We start from the raw sequence: 11,331 nt of genomic DNA, 5'->3' as shown, positions 1-11,331 counted from the left end.
ATAATCATAATATTATTAATAATATTATTAATTATATTAATATCCCTCTATATTAAAAAACAGCAACAGAATTTACTAGTTGCTGTGCAATTATTACTCCATGAATGACTATCACTTAGCAAAAACTATTTTATGCTAGAAGAACTATTTAAACCTTGATAGAGGTTGACACCAGTGCAGTGGAAACTTTTACAGTTAGTAGGTACAGTTATTTAATGAATAAGGTAATAAAATAAATAAAAAGGTAACTACATGTACATGTATCTCATAATTGTCGTATGAATAACCTATCATTGGCAATAGCAATTCCAACATAGCGGCGTGGTGGTGGGATGAAACGTGCTGAATTTTTGCTGCCTTCACTAGGAGAGTAAAAAATCAAATCGATAATAATGTACCATCAACTCGGTATTATTGATTTAAATTCATCGGCAGTGAATACTTCCGCGGTGTTGAATAGTAGTCTCACTGCAAATGCCTTCGCACAAATTTTTCGAAAATGGTTTCGAATTTCACCGCTTGTATTCTTCTGATTTTACCATTTATATGATTCGGACTAAACTAAAAAACTTCAAAACTAAAAAACCTAGTAAATGACAAACAACAATATAAAATAAGTACTTATGTATCATTTAAATTTTAAAACAACTTGCTTCTGCGTCAATGTTTCTAGCAAATTCTTACAATTTTTTACAGAAATATATTAAGCCGGTAGAGTATTATTGTTAGCCTGAGTATTCTATCGTATGTTAATATTGTTACTAAATTTTAATAAGCAATTCTGCAAAGTCAATCCGCTGAGTTGACAGCGTAGGCTGGTCAGTAGAAATGTGCTGCTCACCTCAACAGCATTATCCTTACATGCAGAGCCGAATGGGTAGTACTGGAGGCTTAAGAACCCCTACCACTTTCAATGACACAAAATCACGGTATAGAAGCAGCGCTCCCTCTGATGTTTCACCATCTGGAGTCAATCTACAAGACCATGATGACCAAGGTTGGTTTTCAAACTAAGAACCATCATTTATTCATCTATATACTGTATACCTGAATGCCCAGCATAATAAAAATGTGTTTAAGCAGAACTTTTTTTTAATCAACATATCAACAATTTTAATTTTTAAATGAAGGTGTTTGTTTATTTCTGTGTTTGTCTGGCTAATCCATAATTCAAAACTTGAAAACTCGAATCATAACTAAAACAAAGTGTTGATAAAAATTTATAGTTTTTATGATACACATTCATTTCAGATTTAAAACAGCTTATAAACACTGGCAGGTGATGTAGTTGTCATTGACTAAGTTTCGTTAGCTAAGACATTTGAAACATTTAAGCTCGTCTAAATCTTTACTATGATAAGAGCCGTGTCCGTCCTTCCATCTGGAGATTAGGAAAAAAGATTGTTCCTCACAGGATTTGAACCCATACACTCTGCAGATGCATGAGCACAAAGCTATGCACACTGCCACTAAGCTGCATAGCTAGCTTGCCATGCAATGGAATAATTGTACTTATAAGTGTTAAGGATCTCTCAAGCAATCATGATCTTCAAGCCTGTTAGAAATATTCAAGTGTGCTAATTATCCCATAGTATCACAAGTAGGTTGTGTGGTGTATTGGATAGCACCCCAATCTGTATAACTATTGTTTCAGAGTTCAATGACAGTGCAAAGTGGTTATTTCATTTCTAGATTTCAATAGCTTGACATACGAGTTTTAGACCGACAAACCCTTAGATTGATATATACCTATATATACTGTATATATAACATATATAGATAAATAAATGAAATCGCTGTGAAAAAAAACTTTTTCTTCAAATGCTTTTAAATTTCTATTTGTTGGACATCGTCTCTTTTACCCTTGCTACTCTTGCCCCTGTTATCTGATCATATATTGAATGGTAATTAAACAGAAGCTGCAGATGTAAAGAGAGTGTGCAATTACTTGCGCCATTTTTAGTATTTCTTAGAAAGGTAAAGAATTAGGGAGTATAAACAAAACCGAAATTTAGTTTGTTAGTATATAGCTATTCCAGTCACTGAGTATTGTTTTGTTTTAACTTAAATATACTCATATGGAAGATTCAGGCGAACATCTGCTAAAGAAATATTTCTTATTGATTACATAACTTCAACCCTTTTACTATTACATGTTTAGCAGTCTTCATTGAGCTAAATCCTCTAGTCCACTATTTGATTAATGAACTTTTTCATTATAGTTATGTTATACTCTTGGTTCTGATGATATTTCAGCTAGCAGGAGACGCAGCAGGCCAAAAAGCAGAACACGGAGAAGGTGATTGGATAGACAGCTCCTAAAAGACAGTTTATTCACTACTGTTCAGCTTCCATATTTATTTTTGGTTACTCGAGACTAGCATTGCAAATACATTCCTGATGGATTGTGTTTCATTGGACAACGAATACATTAACAGTTGATTGTTGCATAGTAGTATCAAGTTTTGATAAAATACCCGAATTACTAACAAATTAAAGTAAACATGAATTTACAAACAAAGCATCTCTATGCACAACTATTATACTGTTCACAACTTTTTTGTAAAAAATAACAATAACAACATAATTATGTTCTTTTAATCATTCACCTAGTAAAGTGGTAATTTAGCTGTGAAGAAACTTTAAGAAATGCATTACTTCTGAAGAAGAGGAAGAAAGCTGAATTACTAGCACTATGTATGTGATTTTCATTAATTATAAGAACTCTCTTTTGAACCTCAGACAAGTCTCTTTCAAGCCCATTTATAAATACCTCCCTGCTGTACTACAAGTTGGATTTTACTTTATTTGTGAATAAATGAACTGGCATGCTTACATCTGTATATCTATATACTGTATATAAATCTCAGTGTCTGTCCGTCTGCCGAGCTATTAAAATCTTAAGATTGAAGAATCCATATTGCAAAAGACTAGATTCCAGAACTTCCCTTTCACTAGGCAATATGCTAACCTATTGAGCTACGCAAGATGCATTAAATTTATTGAGCACAGGGATTACGTGTATGTCACAATTTCCATTTCCATAACATTTCCATTATCCGTTTCCATATTATTTCTATTTCCATAACATTTCCATAATTCATTTCCATATTATTTCTATTTCCATAACATTTCCATAATTCATTTCCATATTAATTCCATTTCTGTAACATTTCCCTATTTCTTTTTCATATTATTTCCATTTCTATAACATTTCCATAATTAGTTTTCATATCATTTCCATTTCCATACCATTTCCATATTTCTAATAGAAAATTTCCATATCCATTTCCATAAAATTATGCAAGTCTTTATGTTTATGGTAATGTATATGGAAAAGTAAACATTTCCATAATATGTTTAGCGATCCCTGAAATTTGAGCGATAGAAGTGGTTATCTAGGCTAAAATACGCATAGCGTATGTGACTCTGCATTACATTACGGCACAACATCACTTAAGCTTGCTTTCACGGCTCTTATTGGTAAGTTTAGCAATATGAGTACTAGCTTGCTCAAATTAGCCATTGGCAATCTGCCAGACTAATGGCAAGTATCAGGCAACTACATTACCTGCCACTGTCGATAAGCTGTTTTTAATACCTGTGCAATGTCTGACATTCCGACATTGATTCGTATACCTTCAAATACCTGCCCGCATGTACGCAGTTCATGAGGGCACTTGATAAAACATGAATTCAGTCATTTATATTATAGTTTACCTGCATTATCAGTGATTAACGGAAGGGAGATTTAGTAGGGGCTATATAGTCAGCTCAATAAAGGAATTGTTGGTTTATGTAGTAAAAATTATTGTTAAAGGTTGACTTGCAACAAAATTCACATTACCGTTATTTAATATGAAAAGATTCACCATGTCTTACTCTGTTGTGTTGTAAGTGCAAAATATGTGGAAAGGTGATTACAAGCTCTTAAAAGCTCAAAAACGAACAGAAAATCGCAGTCACACGAGACCGCCGTAGTTTGGATTCCCTTTCCAAAACGGCTCAAATGTGATGTAGTTGTAGGAGATGGTTTATGTTTACACTTTCTTGCAATCTTATTTGTCGAAATATTTTTACAAATATACTTCACGCATTCAATAAAACTATGTCTATTGTTCTTACGCGTCTATTTTATCGTCATCGTAATGCTGTCACTTTTAGCAGTGATATCTTATAACTTACCGTAAAAATTCGTTTAATTCTTTAGCCTTAGCTTGAAGGAGTACCTATCATTGTCTGATAATCATGATGAGCCTGTTGGTCACTTGTGATAATCGAAAAGTGCTGCAGAAATTATTTGTGAAGTATTGGGTCACATGATCAGATTACGACTTGCCGATTAAACCAGGCCGAAACCAAACTGTAAAGTAGCGAGCATCTATATTTGATACGGGGTTTTCAGTAAAACCCGAAGTGTTTGTCATAAACTAGTGCTACGATAAGTTTTATATTGAGCTTTTTACTGGCCTTTCAATTCACGGGAGAACATACATGACAAGACTATAACCAAATTTCGTGGCTACGTCATCGAAATGAAGAGATTCCAATCTACAGCGGCTTTTCGTCTTTGAGCTTTTAAGAGCTTGTAATCACATTTCCACATATTTGACACTTGCAACACAACAGAGTAAAGGTAAGGCCACACGTATCGTGTAATTTCAACTAATCTGGGAAATTCCACTCGTATGAAGTTTCTGACCTGCCACACGGAGTTTCCCCACCACGGATTCATACGAAACTAACTTTCAACTAGCCAATCAGAACGCGGTGATAGATTGAAGCCGATTCGGTTTCAATCATTTGCTTCAGTACAAACATGCGCAAAAGAAAATGACCTTCAACATTCAACTAACCTTTTCAATCGACCAATCAAACAACAATTCGTAGGAATTTCTGACGTTTCGTTCAATTCAGGATTCATTCATCGTGCGCAACCAACGATGGACGAATTCGTCTAAATGTCAATTCGTACGAATCGTTTCGTCTAAATTTTGCCGATTTCGTGAGAATTTTGTCTCGTGTGGCCCTACCTTAAGACATGGTGAATTGTTTAATACCAAATAACTGTAATGTGAATTTTGTTGCAAGTCAACCTTTAAAGAAGTTCCGGAAGGATGTGTTGTCTGAAGTTCTTGATATACCTGTGCATGTTCTTGATGTACCTGTCCTTAATATTTACATGTATGTGCACCAAAACTATTTTAATAAACTATCATTACTTCGACTCATTACAACCATAAGGCGTGTTATTTAAGGACCAGAAGCACAAAGTGTTTGGTTTTGCGAATAATGTTTTTAGTATTATTAAAAAAGACCAAAAGACAAATACTGTTGTACTGTATCATTAGTGCAATATTATATTCTTACATTTACTACATGTACATATAAATGGCCATTAACTTACAAAGACATTGCTTGATGGCCTACATATATATGATTGTTCAAGGGCTAAAACCAATATACAACGTGAAGCTAGATCTGGTTCAATGTAAAAATATATGATATATGCAACAGGTAATCTATATACCATATATATTTCTTAAAGTCTGTCTGTGGATCTGTCTGCATTCGGGTAATAGCTATTAAATTCTTGGAATATACAATCTGTACCAAAGAAGATGCCAGGCTAATAGTCAGTAGCAGTAAACTCTCATTAGTTCTCATTGTTTATAAGTTGATTTTACCCGGGCAACGCCGGGTAGCACAGCTAGCAAGTAAATAAAGCATAGATGTTGTTGTCAGAATAACTGACGTGTACCACAGGTAGGTGATAAATCATGGATGTTGATATCAGAATAATTGGCATTTACCACAGGTAGGTGATAAAGTATGGATGTTGGTATCAGAATATTTGACATGTTACAGGTAGGTGATAACATAAGTATGTTGATATCAGAATAATTGGCATGTACCACAGGTAGGTGATAAAGTATGAATGTTGTTATCAGAATATTTGACATGTTACAGGTAGTCGGTAGATAGGTAGCCATCAGTAGGTTTTCTATTGGTATTGATTACTTTGCCTTTTAGTTGTCTATCTTCATTAAACTCACTAAACTTACACAGGCCCGCTACATATCTCACTAAATCTTTAAGATGATTTATTGACAGCCTAAGTCAAAAATGTACTGATTATTTCTTTTCACTAAAAAAAACCTGAACTTAAAAGTCTTTCTATAATCAGCTAGTAATACTTTACAACAATTCTATAAATTTAGTTGATCATTTGCAACTTCTATTGGCTACTACTTTTTTCTGTATTCTTCAACTGTTTAAACCTTATAAAAAATTGTTGGATATGCTAGAAAAACTATTTGATTTTCTCTCTGTAAGCACGGTTTCTCATCACCTCTGAGTTAACTGATATATTTATACAATGCCACGGTTCAAACTAACCCAGTAATATGAGCTGTGTGACTGAACCTCAGTGTACATGTTTTGAGTACATACACCATATGAAATAGCTTAATAGATAGTGACACTGAAAAGGGAGATTGAGAAAGAGAATAAGTCTAGTTCGAAGCTTACCCAGCCATGAGAACAATATCGTAGTTAGTTGTTAGCTGGTTTTGCAATCTTCTGAATAAGACCTTAGCACGGTATATAAAGGACAGTTTACTTGACTAATGACTTATGTTAGTGGTCTATCACTGCAATGTTATAGTTGGATTTATCAGGTGGTCATAGAGTGTGAGGAACATCAAACTGTGGCTGCTTTGCAAATGCTATTCAAATAAGAGTTTGGTTGACATGGCACCTCACAAAAAGGCGCTTAGGATAGAGTGTTTTAAAGCTCAAGAAAAGTAGTTTTATCAATCAGATACCATTTTATTACCTTATATCAAACAAAGCGTGTATAAAACAGGTTGTCCAAGTCAAACGAATTGCTGAAATTGCTCTATTAGGGCTATCGACTTCTCTATTAGGGCTAATGAAGCCTCTAGAAAGGCTGTTGAGACTTTCATTAGAACTATTCAGGTGTCCCTCTGGTCATTGTAAAACTCACCATATTGTTCAGAAACAGAGCTGTTCTGCTTCTAGCAAGAAATATCACACAGTCAAACAGTTTTCTGTCATGTGTTAAAAACATGCTGTCGGTGTAAGTAGCTATTTACTTGCACAAATTAACTTAACAATGTTTTTTTTGTAAGTTCATGCAAAATTGTGAGCTCAAAATTGTTTTATTAGTACGCCTAGAAATTCTTTCCTTATTTTTATTCCCCTAGCTTTTATTACACCCTCTCTCCCTTTACCCTATAAAGACATAACTGCTTTATTATATATAGATAAATATTGGCTTTTAGATAGGAGCAATTAAAATACAGTATTTGACAGTTTTTCATGACTTTTTTTATATTACACTTGTATTTCCTTTATCAACGGAATGCCAAAATTGTCACTTCTGAAGTTGTGGTTTCTTCGATGTACACTGGCCGTTCATGACAACCTTGAGATACTCTAGGAGGCTCGTAAGACTCACACCAACCAGGTAGGTAGACACTCAGGTTCTCTAGTTATGTTCTGTTTTTTTAAGAATGGTTCATTGTTAACCTGCTATGAACCATAAGCACGTCTTGAAAAAAAATTCAGTTCTAATAATTCTAATAATCATTCTAATAATCTAATTCTAATAAAAATTATTACACTGAAGCTAAACCCTCTCTCTTTTACAAAGGTAAAACAATAAATCTTGTCAGTGAATCTTGGCATAGTCATCATAGAGACTTTAATTACAACAAACATCTATGCATCTAAATAACCTCAATTTATAGCCCAGATTTCTCCTTTGGACAAGGTATCCAAAGAAGTCTTTTGCAACATAATATTCAGGGACAAAATGTGAAAAAATTTTATAAGGTTTACTCACGAGAAAATATCCTTGCAACATAATTGTGCACTACATTAGTGTGATGCACTTACATGTAGCAATACATTAGTTTAAATATATAGTGCAAACATATGTAGCAAATATGTCAGAAGGCTGCTGTTGCAACAATATTCATGTTAGATTATGTAAATAAACTCGGTGAATGCCTGGCACTGCACGAGTGATGACAAAGTTTTTGCACAAAATATTTATTTTTTACCACATATTTTTTACCACATAATTCAATGTTTATAACATAAACATTGAATTTCACTTAAATGAATTTAGCTTACTAGACACATACTTAATGCTAAGTTTTAGTATGCATTTACTAAACTAAACTTCAATTTTTCATCAGCTGAAATTTTATTCCTAATCTGTTTCAGGTTTCGTTTTTACTATAACTAATAACCAATAACGCTTAACTTAGAGAAAGAGAGCATTTTATCTCTTTCACGCGTTGTGGGAGGAATATCGGTGAACAGCATATCGGCATCTCATTATTCCAGTGTGTTCAGCACACCGACTGCCAAATTTGAATTTTGAAATAAATTTTGTTGGTATCATATGGCAATAAAAACATTGTGTTCTTCATCGTAAAACGGGAAAAAACGAACAACAATGGCATCGAAACACAAGAGCGTATCGCGTAATAAAAAACGGACATTTAGTGTGTGCAATCAGAAAAGGATATACAGTGTATGGTAAGGAAGTGTTATGGTATATGGAAATGATGAGAATGGTTTAGCTTTGTGGTTACATGCCCTTGTTAGTATTTTAATGCCGCGAGTTCAAATTCAGTACAATTGTGATTTTTCGTTGCTAAAACTTCATCGTTATAAATAAACAGCGCAACGACGACAGACACACAGACGGACAACCACTGAGATTTATATCTATAGATAGAAGATAGATGAAGATGAAGGAATAAACTCACATAATCAACAGCCGATGTCTGTTGCAGGTTTTTGATGAAACCAATAGAAGTTGAAGAGCACGTTAAAGTGCTGAAATCATTCAGTGTCTGCTGAAAAAGAAGAGAAAACTGAGAGATAGTTGTTATGTAGAAGTTGAAAAAGAATAATAAGTCTGTTGATAATCAAAAGTATTTTTGATTACATCAAAAATTTTCAATTTTTAATTTTAATTAAAATTTTATTTAAACGATTATACGGTACTCTCACTATAATATGAGATTTTTTGAAAACCAGTCTACGATTCCTAATAATTTATACTGCTTCCGTTCAAAAAACAATTTAATATAGTTCCATCACAATGGAATGCTCTCTCAGTAGACTTACATAAAATTTCAACCCTTGGTAGTTTTAGAAGAGATTTCAAGAGCCTTGTTAAACTAAAACTTTAATTAAAGTTAAAGTTTAACATTAACTTGTTAAACTTTAACTAATCAAAATCAGTCTACTTTTGTAGTTTTGATGACATGGTGAATGTTGTCTTCGTTGTTGAATTATGCCAACTTCTGTTGGCCCAGTTCCTTGATTAGCTACAGTGCTACTGTGCATGTGGGCGTCATCATACTTTGTTATGTAAGAATTATGATTTTCTTTCATTTAATCAATATTGCAATTATATTTATCTTTTGTTTTATGATATATTTTTACTAATAGATAAAACGAAGCTTCATGCAAAGCTAGTTTTTTTTATTCACTAATTTTAGTGAAAAGCAAAGAAGTATGGATTATTATAAAAAATATTCATTTCATAAAAAACCTTTGCATTACAAGTTACTTTGTACACACAGATGGAGTTATTTTTGTAGCTGCCGCAGCAAAAAGCAAGGATAAGATTCAATGACCAAAGAACCTGCTACCGAAGCGTGCTGTGTGTTTACCTAGCAATTATTCACAAGAGATGACAACTAGATATAATCTATTTAATTCAAATGACAATTAAGCAATTGTTTTCAGCAAACACTGTCATACACTCAGCCACTCTAAACCTCTTCTCATCTTTAATATAAATAGAGTTATTATATTTGTTTACGCTTTGAAGAGTGAAAGCAATACTGCCAGCTATTCAATTTAGATCCTGAGGAATAAAGCATCGCCACTCAGTGCCGTCTTAAGATGTTTGAAGTTTGGACAGCGATATTGTTTGAGAGACAGTGGCATTGCGCCGCTGACGCTGTCTAGCAACTCGCACGATTTAGATAAATATTATTTTCATGCCTACATACAATCATTTTATTATTATGAAATTGGCATCGGTAGATCAGCAGCAGGATTGAGGTGGTCTACGAGTTGGTTAGGTATGGCACAGAAAAAGAGATACTCTGTCAAGGTGCCTACATTTACCTACTCTAAATGTCTGGCTACCAACAAGTGTGAGAGCAGGTACTTGCTGACAGCGCAACACAAACTCGACAGCTGCGCGTCTCTCGTAAAGAGACAGATTCGAAGTCGACAAGCTTCTCTCTTGAAAAGGTATGTACATGTAGATATGGTGATTGTTTGCACACACAGCCTTTTTGATGTCAAGTCTTTCGGTGAGGAACCAATGTTTTGAATTTGATGGTAAACGACTTACTTCACGGAGTGAGTGTAGAATTTGTAAGTTTTAATGCAGATGGGAAACAATTTGATAGGGTTAGCACTAGTAGCAAACTTATGGTTGCATTTGTTTGAAGACTAGTGCGTCTGTACATAGGCTTTTGATACTGTTGTTTATTGTCTTGCCAGTTTTAACCCAAACTTTACTTTTCTATTGTTGACAGGCTATATGAAGTATTTATAGTCAAATAGTAGTTCTATTCCGTATATCATTACAATCCTCAGTTTACAGGCTGACACGCGCGAGCAAGTGCTCCTTTAACCACACTGGACAGAGCCAAAAACAAGCTTAGTCACTTCTTGTGCATGTACATACATTGTATGTGTTGTTGGCAACTAGATGTTAAATTGTCATTATGATTAAAATGAAATTATCTGTTGCTAGCAAATTGTTATACAACATATGCTATCCAGAGAAAATCTTTATATATAAACTTATGTTACTGGTATCATATATTATATAAAAATATATCTAATTATTGTTTCTAAACACGAATGAGAGTACTTATTTGTTAATACAGTACTTTTTCATAGGAGTGTAGTGACAGGCCACATGCATAGGTTTACCTCATCAGATAACAATGATGAAATATATATACTATATATTATAGGTATATTATAGGTATATTATATATTGTATACATTACATAATGTACATATTATATACATTAGTAGCAGCTGCTGGGAGACGAGTGTGTCTGTACTGAAGTGTTTTGTGTTTATGTGTATAGAACTCCGGTGACAAGCAGAGAAGACTCATCTTTTGTTATCTGAGGAGTTCTGTTGCACAAAACAGAATAGCAGTTTGTAGCTAACCTTTAGCTAAGATTTTTTCCTTTTACCTGTTTATATATGTAGCTCTCAAATTTTGTGTGTGATTATGTGTCTCCA

This window comes from Watersipora subatra, chromosome 2, assembly GCF_963576615.1.
Source record: "Watersipora subatra chromosome 2, tzWatSuba1.1, whole genome shotgun sequence".
NCBI lineage: Eukaryota > Metazoa > Bryozoa > Gymnolaemata > Cheilostomatida > Watersiporidae > Watersipora > Watersipora subatra.
This window is presented reverse-complemented; position numbering follows the sequence as displayed.